An 11,709-nucleotide genomic window follows, 5' to 3' on the forward strand; every position below is an offset into this window, starting at 1 on the left:
CCCGGCCCGCCCCCCTGGCTTCTGGGAGCCCCCTCGCCGGGGGTGCAGGCACCCCCCGCGATCGGGCTCCCAGCCGCCACCCCCGGCCCGCCCCCCTGGCTTCTGGGAGCCCCCTCGCCGGGGGTGCAGGCACCCCCCGCGATCGGGCTCCCAGCCGCCACCCCCGGCCCGCCCCCCTGGCTTCTGGGAGCCCCCTCGCCGGGGGTGCAGGCACCCCCCGCGATCGGGCTCCCAGCCGCCACCCCCGGCCCGCCCCCCTGGCTTCTGGGAGCCCCCTCGCCGGGGGTGCAGGCACCCCCCGCGATCGGGCTCCCAGCCGCCACCCCCGGCCCGCCCCCCTGGCTTCTGGGAGCCTTCTGGACCCCCAGCCTCTTTCTCATATTCTGAGTAATATCATCTCCCCATCGGAAAATTTTCAACCCCTTCTCAGACGATTGTACACCCCCAGTGTGCACACCCTCAGAGGGAGTAACCCCCTCTTTATTAGGAGTCACATCAGCCTCTTCCTCCCTGAATATTCAGAACAGTATCCCACCGTTGTTTCTACTTCCAGTGAAACTGATTGTCATATCCTCCTCTCCCAAGCAGAAGTTGGAAACTCTGTCACGGGGGGTGTACACCGTTGTGATATAGAAATTAACATCGTCCTCTCCCGGGTTTACATCAGGAGCAAGTCTATTAATCATTAATATTAATAATTATATTAATATTAATAATAATTATTGATATTAATGATCACAATAAAGAGAGTAAAATGAATACTGGTTTAAAAGGTTAACCATTTGTATTCATAATTATTAGTAATATCACTATTAATAATAATATTATGATATTAGCAATTAATGTGACTTAAATCAATACCCGGTGATGCTGGGAATACAATAATGATTAGTATTAGGAACTAATAATATTATTTGATGGCATTAATATTAATAATTAATTGAAAGCAGGCATAATCATGTATTGAAAATCATTATCCATAATTAATAATGGTATCTTATGAATTTTTAGTATCATTGATAATTATTACAATCGATCATTGATGATTAATAATCATATTATTATTCCTCATTCCACAGGAAGTGTAAACCTACTTGTGATGCTGTTCTTAATAACCAGGGTCGGAAAGCAGGACTTTAGTTTTAATATCGCAGTAGGTGTACACTCAGCACGTGACACTGATCCTAATATGAACGGGGGTAGAGTATCACATGACTCCAATTATAGCAATGGATGGATAGCTACGTGGTAATATTGCTCCTAATATTCCCGGAAGAAGCCTTTGCTATTTGTCCGAATATGGCACTGAGGGGACAGTTTCTCTGAGATATAGTTCCTAGTATACGGAGTTGGAGAGGATGATAATAATTCACAGGATGTGTGCTCCCGCCCAGTGATATTGTAATTACTATCCTGGGAGGGAGAGGATGATATTGCACTCTGTACAGCAGGAGGCGTACACCCAGTCTGGGATATTGTTCTTAATATCCATGGAGGGGACAGGCTGATATTACTCGCAATGTGGCACAGGGTGGACATTCACCCTGTTTCATCCTGCTCAATATTCCAAGGCCGAGAGACAGATATTAATCTCAGTATCACAGACACTGGACAACCACTTGTGATACTCTTCCAAATATCCAGATCAGGTTGCCAGGAGTCACCCCCGGACGGCCCCCCTGACTTCTGGGAGCCCCATCGCGAGGGGGTCAGGCACCCACCCCCCGCGATCGGGCTCCCAGCCGCCACCCCCGGCCCGCCCCCCTGGCTTCTGGGAGCCCCCTCGCCGGGGGTGCAGGCACCCCCCGCGATCGGGCTCCCAGCCGCCACCCCCGGCCCGCCCCCCTGGCTTCTGGGAGCCCCCTCGCCGGGGGTGCAGGCACCCCCCGCGATCGGGCTCCCAGCCGCCACCCCCGGCCCGCCCCCCTGGCTTCTGGGAGCCCCCTCGCCGGGGGTGCAGGCACCCCCCGCGTTCGGGCTCCCAGCCGCCACCCCCGGCCCGCCCCCCTGGCTTCTGGGAGCCCCCTCGCCGGGGGTGCAGGCACCCCCCGCGATCGGGCTCCCAGCCGCCACCCCCGGCCCGCCCCCCTGGCTTCTGGGAGCCCCCTCGCCGGGGGTGCAGGCACCCCCCGCGATCGGGCTCCCAGCCGCCACCCCCGGCCCGCCCCCCTGGCTTCTGGGAGCCCCCTCGCCGGGGGTGCAGGCACCCCCCGCGATCGGGCTCCCAGCCGCCACCCCCGGCCCGCCCCCCTGGCTTCTGGGAGCCCCCTCGCCGGGGGTGCAGGCACCCCCCGCGATCGGGCTCCCAGCCGCCACCCCCGGCCCGCCCCCCTGGCTTCTGGGAGCCCCCTCGCCGGGGGTGCAGGCACCCCCCGCGTTCGGGCTCCCAGCCGCCACCCCCGGCCCGCCCCCCTGGCTTCTGGGAGCCCCCTCGCCGGGGGTGCAGGCACCCCCCGCGATCGGGCTCCCAGCCGCCACCCCCGGCCCGCCCCCCTGGCTTCTGGGAGCCCCCTCGCCGGGGGTGCAGGCACCCCCCGCGATCGGGCTCCCAGCCGCCACCCCCGGCCCGCCCCCCTGGCTTCTGGGAGCCTTCTGGACCCCCAGCCTCTTTCTCATATTCTGAGTAATATCGTCTCCCCATCGGAAAATTTTCAACCCCTTCTCAGACGATTGTACACCCCCAGTGTGCACACCCTCAGAGGGAGTAACCCCCTCTTTATTAGGAGTCACATCAGCCTCTTCCTCCCTGAATATTCAGAACAGTATCCCACCGTTGTTTCTACTTCCAGTGAAACTGATTGTCATATCCTCCTCTCCCAAGCAGAAGTTGCAAACTCTGTCACGGGGGGTGTACACCGTTGTGATATAGAAATTAACATCGTCCTCTCCCGGGTTTACATCAGGAGCAAGTCTATTAATCATTAATATTAATAATTATATTAATATTAATAATAATTATTGATATTAATGATCACAATAAAGAGAGTAAAAATGAATACTGGTTTAAAAGGTTAACCATTTGTATTCATAATTATTAGTAATATCACTATTAATAATAATATTATGATATTAGCAATTAATGTGACTTAAATCAATACCCAGTGATGCTGGGAATACAATAATGATTAGTATTAGGAACTAATAATATTATTTGATGGCATTAATATTAATAATTAATTGAAAGCAGGCATAATCATGTATTGAAAATCATTATCCATAATTAATAATGGTATCTTATGAATTTTTAGTATCATTGATAATTATTAAAATCGATCATTGATGATTAATAATCATATTATTATTCCTCATTCCACAGGAAGTGTAAACCTCCTTGTGATGCTGTTCTTAATAACCAGGGTCGGAAAGCAGGACTTTAGTTTTAATATCGCAGTAGGTGTACACTCAGCACGTGACACTGATCCTAATATGAACGGGGGTAGAGGATCACATGACTCCAATTATAGCAATGGATGGATAGCTACGTGGTAATATTGCTCCTAATATTCCCGGAAGAAGCCTTTGCTATTTGTCCGAATATGGCACTGAGGGGACAGTTTCTCTGAGATATAGTTCCTAGTATACGGAGTTGGAGAGGATGATAATAATTCACAGGATGTGTGCTCCCGCCCAGTGATATTGTAATTACTATCCTGGGAGGGAGAGGATGATATTGCACTCTGTACAGCAGGAGGCGTACACCCAGTCTGGGATATTGTTCTTAATATCCATGGAGGGGACAGGCTGATATTACTCGCAATGTGGCACAGGGTGGACATTCACCCTGTTTCATCCTGCTCAATATTCCAAGGCCGAGAGACAGATATTAATCTCAGTATCACAGACACTGGACAACCACTTGTGATACTCTTCCAAATATCCAGATCAGGTTGCCAGGAGTCACCCCCGGACGGCCCCCCTGACTTCTGGGAGCCCCATCGCGAGGGGGTCAGGCACCCACCCCCCGCGATCGGGCTCCCAGCCGCCACCCCCGGCCCGCCCCCCTGGCTTCTGGGAGCCCCCTCGCCGGGGGTGCAGGCACCCCCCGCGATCGGGCTCCCAGCCGCCACCCCCGGCCCGCCCCCCTGGCTTCTGGGAGCCCCCTCGCCGGGGGTGCAGGCACCCCCCGCGATCGGGCTCCCAGCCGCCACCCCCGGCCCGCCCCCCTGGCTTCTGGGAGCCCCCTCGCCGGGGGTGCAGGCACCCCCCGCGATCGGGCTCCCAGCCGCCACCCCCGGCCCGCCCCCCTGGCTTCTGGGAGCCCCCTCGCCGGGGGTGCAGGCACCCCCCGCGATCGGGCTCCCAGCCGCCACCCCCGGCCCGCCCCCCTGGCTTCTGGGAGCCCCCTCGCCGGGGGTGCAGGCACCCCCCGCGATCGGGCTCCCAGCCGCCACCCCCGGCCCGCCCCCCTGGCTTCTGGGAGCCCCCTCGCCGGGGGTGCAGGCACCCCCCGCGATCGGGCTCCCAGCCGCCACCCCCGGCCCGCCCCCCTGGCTTCTGGGAGCCCCCTCGCCGGGGGTGCAGGCACCCCCCGCGATCGGGCTCCCAGCCGCCACCCCCGGCCCGCCCCCCTGGCTTCTGGGAGCCCCCTCGCCGGGGGTGCAGGCACCCCCCGCGATCGGGCTCCCAGCCGCCACCCCCGGCCCGCCCCCCTGGCTTCTGGGAGCCCCCTCGCCGGGGGTGCAGGCACCCCCCGCGATCGGGCTCCCAGCCGCCACCCCCGGCCCGCCCCCCTGGCTTCTGGGAGCCCCCTCGCCGGGGGTGCAGGCACCCCCCGCGATCGGGCTCCCAGCCGCCACCCCCGGCCCGCCCCCCTGGCTTCTGGGAGCCTTCTGGACCCCCAGCCTCTTTCTCATATTCTGAGTAATATCATCTCCCCATCGGAAAATTTTCAACCCCTTCTCAGACGATTGTACACCCCCAGTGTGCACACCCTCAGAGGGAGTAACCCCCTCTTTATTAGGAGTCACATCAGCCTCTTCCTCCCTGAATATTCAGAACAGTATCCCACCGTTGTTTCTACTTCCAGTGAAACTGATTGTCATATCCTCCTCTCCCAAGCAGAAGTTGGAAACTCTGTCACGGGGGGTGTACACCGTTGTGATATAGAAATTAACATCGTCCTCTCCCGGGTTTACATCAGGAGCAAGTCTATTAATCATTAATATTAATAATTATATTAATATTAATAATAATTATTGATATTAATGATCACAATAAAGAGAGTAAAATGAATACTGGTTTAAAAGGTTAACCATTTGTATTCATAATTATTAGTAATATCACTATTAATAATAATATTATGATATTAGCAATTAATGTGACTTAAATCAATACCCGGTGATGCTGGGAATACAATAATGATTAGTATTAGGAACTAATAATATTATTTGATGGCATTAATATTAATAATTAATTGAAAGCAGGCATAATCATGTATTGAAAATCATTATCCATAATTAATAATGGTATCTTATGAATTTTTAGTATCATTGATAATTATTACAATCGATCATTGATGATTAATAATCATATTATTATTCCTCATTCCACAGGAAGTGTAAACCTACTTGTGATGCTGTTCTTAATAACCAGGGTCGGAAAGCAGGACTTTAGTTTTAATATCGCAGTAGGTGTACACTCAGCACGTGACACTGATCCTAATATGAACGGGGGTAGAGTATCACATGACTCCAATTATAGCAATGGATGGATAGCTACGTGGTAATATTGCTCCTAATATTCCCGGAAGAAGCCTTTGCTATTTGTCCGAATATGGCACTGAGGGGACAGTTTCTCTGAGATATAGTTCCTAGTATACGGAGTTGGAGAGGATGATAATAATTCACAGGATGTGTGCTCCCGCCCAGTGATATTGTAATTACTATCCTGGGAGGGAGAGGATGATATTGCACTCTGTACAGCAGGAGGCGTACACCCAGTCTGGGATATTGTTCTTAATATCCATGGAGGGGACAGGCTGATATTACTCGCAATGTGGCACAGGGTGGACATTCACCCTGTTTCATCCTGCTCAATATTCCAAGGCCGAGAGACAGATATTAATCTCAGTATCACAGACACTGGACAACCACTTGTGATACTCTTCCAAATATCCAGATCAGGTTGCCAGGAGTCACCCCCGGACGGCCCCCCTGACTTCTGGGAGCCCCATCGCGAGGGGGTCAGGCACCCACCCCCCGCGATCGGGCTCCCAGCCGCCACCCCCGGCCCGCCCCCCTGGCTTCTGGGAGCCCCCTCGCCGGGGGTGCAGGCACCCCCCGCGATCGGGCTCCCAGCCGCCACCCCCGGCCCGCCCCCCTGGCTTCTGGGAGCCCCCTCGCCGGGGGTGCAGGCACCCCCCGCGATCGGGCTCCCAGCCGCCACCCCCGGCCCGCCCCCCTGGCTTCTGGGAGCCCCCTCGCCGGGGGTGCAGGCACCCCCCGCGTTCGGGCTCCCAGCCGCCACCCCCGGCCCGCCCCCCTGGCTTCTGGGAGCCCCCTCGCCGGGGTTGCAGGCACGCCCCCCGATTGGGATCCCAGCCGCCACCCCCGGCCCGCCCCCCTGGCTTCTGGGAGCCCCCTCGCCGGGGGTGCAGGCACCCCCCGCGATCGGGCTCCCAGCCGCCACCCCCGGTCCGCCCCCCTGGCTTCTGGGAGCCCCCTCGCCGGGGGTGCAGGCACCCCCCGCGATCGGGCTCCCAGCCGCCACCCCCGGCCCGCCCCCCTGGCTTCTGGGAGCCCCCTCGCCGGGGGTGCAGGCACCCCCCGCGATCGGGCTCCCAGCCGCCACCCCCGGCCCGCCCCCCTGGCTTCTGGGAGCCCCCTCGCCGGGGGTGCAGGCACCCCCCGCGATCGGGCTCCCAGCCGCCACCCCCGGCCCGCCCCCCTGGCTTCTGGGAGCCCCCTCGCCGGGGGTGCAGGCACGCCCCCCGATCGGGATCCCAGCCGCCACCCCCGGCCCGCCCCCCTGGCTTCTGGGAGCCCCCTCGCCGGGGGTGCAGGCACCCCCCGCGATCGGGCTCCCAGCCGCCACCCCCGGCCCGCCCCCCTGGCTTCTGGGAGCCCCCTCGCCGGGGGTGCAGGCACCCCCCGCGATCGGGCTCCCAGCCGCCACCCCCGGCCCGCCCCCCTGGCTTCTGGGAGCCCCCTCGCCGGGGGTGCAGGCACCCCCCGCGATCGGGCTCCCAGCCGCCACCCCCGGCCCGCCCCCCTGGCTTCTGGGAGCCTTCTGGACCCCCAGCCTCTTTCTCATATTCTGAGTAATATCATCTCCCCATCGGAAAATTTTCAACCCCTTCTCAGACGATTGTACACCCCCAGTGTGCACACCCTCAGAGGGAGTAACCCCCTCTTTATTAGGAGTCACATCAGCCTCTTCCTCCCTGAATATTCAGAACAGTATCCCACCGTTGTTTCTACTTCCAGTGAAACTGATTGTCATATCCTCCTCTCCCAAGCAGAAGTTGGAAACTCTGTCACGGGGGGTGTACACCGTTGTGATATAGAAATTAACATCGTCCTCTCCCGGGTTTACATCAGGAGCAAGTCTATTAATCATTAATATTAATAATTATATTAATATTAATAATAATTATTGATATTAATGATCACAATAAAGAGAGTAAAATGAATACTGGTTTAAAAGGTTAACCATTTGTATTCATAATTATTAGTAATATCACTATTAATAATAATATTATGATATTAGCAATTAATGTGACTTAAATCAATACCCGGTGATGCTGGGAATACAATAATGATTAGTATTAGGAACTAATAATATTATTTGATGGCATTAATATTAATAATTAATTGAAAGCAGGCATAATCATGTATTGAAAATCATTATCCATAATTAATAATGGTATCTTATGAATTTTTAGTATCATTGATAATTATTACAATCGATCATTGATGATTAATAATCATATTATTATTCCTCATTCCACAGGAAGTGTAAACCTACTTGTGATGCTGTTCTTAATAACCAGGGTCGGAAAGCAGGACTTTAGTTTTAATATCGCAGTAGGTGTACACTCAGCACGTGACACTGATCCTAATATGAACGGGGGTAGAGTATCACATGACTCCAATTATAGCAATGGATGGATAGCTACGTGGTAATATTGCTCCTAATATTCCCGGAAGAAGCCTTTGCTATTTGTCCGAATATGGCACTGAGGGGACAGTTTCTCTGAGATATAGTTCCTAGTATACGGAGTTGGAGAGGATGATAATAATTCACAGGATGTGTGCTCCCGCCCAGTGATATTGTAATTACTATCCTGGGAGGGAGAGGATGATATTGCACTCTGTACAGCAGGAGGCGTACACCCAGTCTGGGATATTGTTCTTAATATCCATGGAGGGGACAGGCTGATATTACTCGCAATGTGGCACAGGGTGGACATTCACCCTGTTTCATCCTGCTCAATATTCCAAGGCCGAGAGACAGATATTAATCTCAGTATCACAGACACTGGACAACCACTTGTGATACTCTTCCAAATATCCAGATCAGGTTGCCAGGAGTCACCCCCGGACGGCCCCCCTGACTTCTGGGAGCCCCATCGCGGGGGGGTCAGGCACCCCCCGCGATCGGGCTCCCAGCCGCCACCCCCGGCCCGCCCCCCTGGCTTCTGGGAGCCCCCGGCCGGCCCCCCTGGCTTCTGGGAGCCCCATCGCCGGGGGGTCAGGCACGCCCCCCGATCGGGCTCCCAGCCGCCACCCCCGGCCCGCCCCCCTGGCATCTGGGAGCCCCATCGCCGGGGGGTCAGGCACCCCCCGCGATCGGGCTCCCAGCCGCCACCCCCGGCCCGCCCCCCTGGCTTCTGGGAGCCCCCTCGCCGGGGGTGCAGGCACGCCCCCCGATCGGGCTCCCAGCCGCCACCCCCGCCCCGCCCCCCTGGCTTCTGGGAGCCCCCTCGCCGGGGGTGCAGGCACCCCCCGCGATCGGGCTCCCAGCCGCCACCCCCGGCCCGCCCCCCTGGCTTCTGGGAGCCCCCTCGCCGGGGGTGCAGGCACCCCCCGCGATCGGGCTCCCAGCCGCCACCCCCGGCCCGCCCCCCTGGCTTCTGGGAGCCCCCTCGCCGGGGGTGCAGGCACCCCCCGCGATCGGGCTCCCAGCCGCCACCCCCGGCCAGCCCCCCTGGCTTCTGGGAGCCCCCTCGCCGGGGGTGCAGGCACCCCCCGCGATCGGGCTCCCAGCCGCCACCCCCGGCCCGCCCCCCTGGCTTCTGGGAGCCCCCTCGCCGGGGGTGCAGGCACCCCCCGCGATCGGGCTCCCAGCCGCCACCCCCGGCCCGCCCCCCTGGCTTCTGGGAGCCCCCTCGCCGGGGGTGCAGGCACGCCCCCCGATCGGGATCCCAGCCGCCACCCCCGGCCCGCCCCCCTGGCTTCTGGGAGCCCCCTCGCCGGGGGTGCAGGCACCCCCCGCGATCGGGCTCCCAGCCGCCACCCCCGGCCCGCCCCCCTGGCTTCTGGGAGCCCCCTCGCCGGGGGTGCAGGCACCCCCCGCGATCGGGCTCCCAGCCGCCACCCCCGGCCCGCCCCCCTGGCTTCTGGGAGCCCCCTCGCCGGGGGTGCAGGCACCCCCCGCGATCGGGCTCCCAGCCGCCACCCCCGGCCCGCCCCCCTGGCTTCTGGGAGCCCCCTCGCCGGGGGTGCAGGCACCCCCCGCGATCGGGCTCCCAGCCGCCACCCCCGGCCCGCCCCCCTGGCTTCTGGGAGCCCCCTCGCCGGGGGTGCAGGCACCCCCCGCGATCGGGCTCCCAGCCGCCACCCCCGGCCCGCCCCCCTGGCTTCTGGGAGCCCCCTCGCCGGGGGTGCAGGCACCCCCCGCGATCGGGCTCCCAGCCGCCACCCCCGGCACGCCCCCCTGGCTTCTGGGAGCCCCCTCGCCGGGGGTGCAGGCACCCCCCGCGATCGGGCTCCCAGCCGCCACCCCCGGCACGCCCCCCTGGCTTCTGGGAGCCCCCTCGCCGGGGGTGCAGGCACCCCCCGCGATCGGGCTCCCAGCCGCCACCCCCGGCACGCCCCCCTGGCTTCTGGGAGCCCCCTCGCCGGGGGTGCAGGCACCCCCCGCGATCGGGCTCCCAGCCGCCACCCCCGGCACGCCCCCCTGGCTTCTGGGAGCCCCCTCGCCGGGGGTGCAGGCACCCCCCGCGATCGGGCTCCCAGCCGCCACCCCCGGCACGCCCCCCTGGCTTCTGGGAGCCCCCTCGCCGGGGGTGCAGGCACCCCCCGCGATCGGGCTCCCAGCCGCCACCCCCGGCACGCCCCCCTGGCTTCTGGGAGCCCCCTCGCCGGGGGTGCAGGCACCCCCCGCGATCGGGCTCCCAGCCGCCACCCCCGGCACGCCCCCCTGGCTTCTGGGAGCCCCCTCGCCGGGGGTGCAGGCACCCCCCGCGATCGGGCTCCCAGCCGCCACCCCCGGCACGCCCCCCTGGCTTCTGGGAGCCCCCTCGCCGGGGGTGCAGGCACCCCCCGCGATCGGGCTCCCAGCCGCCACCCCCGGCACGCCCCCCTGGCTTCTGGGAGCCCCCTCGCCGGGGGTGCAGGCACCCCCCGCGATCGGGCTCCCAGCCGCCACCCCCGGCACGCCCCCCTGGCTTCTGGGAGCCCCCTCGCCGGGGGTGCAGGCACCCCCCGCGATCGGGCTCCCAGCCGCCACCCCCGGCACGCCCCCCTGGCTTCTGGGAGCCCCCTCGCCGGGGGTGCAGGCACCCCCCGCGATCGGGCTCCCAGCCGCCACCCCCGGCACGCCCCCCTGGCTTCTGGGAGCCCCCTCGCCGGGGGTGCAGGCACCCCCCGCGATCGGGCTCCCAGCCGCCACCCCCGGCACGCCCCCCTGGCTTCTGGGAGCCCCCTCGCCGGGGGTGCAGGCACCCCCCGCGATCGGGCTCCCAGCCGCCACCCCCGGCACGCCCCCCTGGCTTCTGGGAGCCCCCTCGCCGGGGGTGCAGGCACCCCCCGCGATCGGGCTCCCAGCCGCCACCCCCGGCACGCCCCCCTGGCTTCTGGGAGCCCCCTCGCCGGGGGTGCAGGCACCCCCCGCGATCGGGCTCCCAGCCGCCACCCCCGGCACGCCCCCCTGGCTTCTGGGAGCCCCCTCGCCGGGGGTGCAGGCACCCCCCGCGATCGGGCTCCCAGCCGCCACCCCCGGCACGCCCCCCTGGCTTCTGGGAGCCCCCTCGCCGGGGGTGCAGGCACCCCCCGCGATCGGGCTCCCAGCCGCCACCCCCGGCCCGCCCCCCTGGCTTCTGGGAGCCCCCTCGCCGGGGGTGCAGGCACCCCCCGCGATCGGGCTCCCAGCCGCCACCCCCGGCCCGCCCCCCTGGCTTCTGGGAGCCCCCTCGCCGGGGGTGCAGGCACCCCCCGCGATCGGGCTCCCAGCCGCCACCCCCGGCCCGCCCCCCTGGCTTCTGGGAGCCCCCTCGCCGGGGGTGCAGGCACCCCCCGCGATCGGGCTCCCAGCCGCCACCCCCGGCCCGCCCCCCTGGCTTCTGGGAGCCCCCTCGCCGGGGGTGCAGGCACCCCCCGCGATCGGGCTCCCAGCCGCCACCCCCGGCCCGCCCCCCTGGCTTCTGGGAGCCCCCTCGCCGGGGGTGCAGGCACCCCCCGCGATCGGGCTCCCAGCCGCCACCCCCGGCCCGCCCCCCTGGCTTCTGGGAGCCCCCTCGCCGGGGGTGCAGGCACCCCCCGCGATCGG

The sequence above is a fragment of the Macaca mulatta genome, chromosome 15 (assembly GCF_049350105.2).
Source record: "Macaca mulatta isolate MMU2019108-1 chromosome 15, T2T-MMU8v2.0, whole genome shotgun sequence".
Lineage (NCBI taxonomy): Eukaryota > Metazoa > Chordata > Mammalia > Primates > Cercopithecidae > Macaca > Macaca mulatta.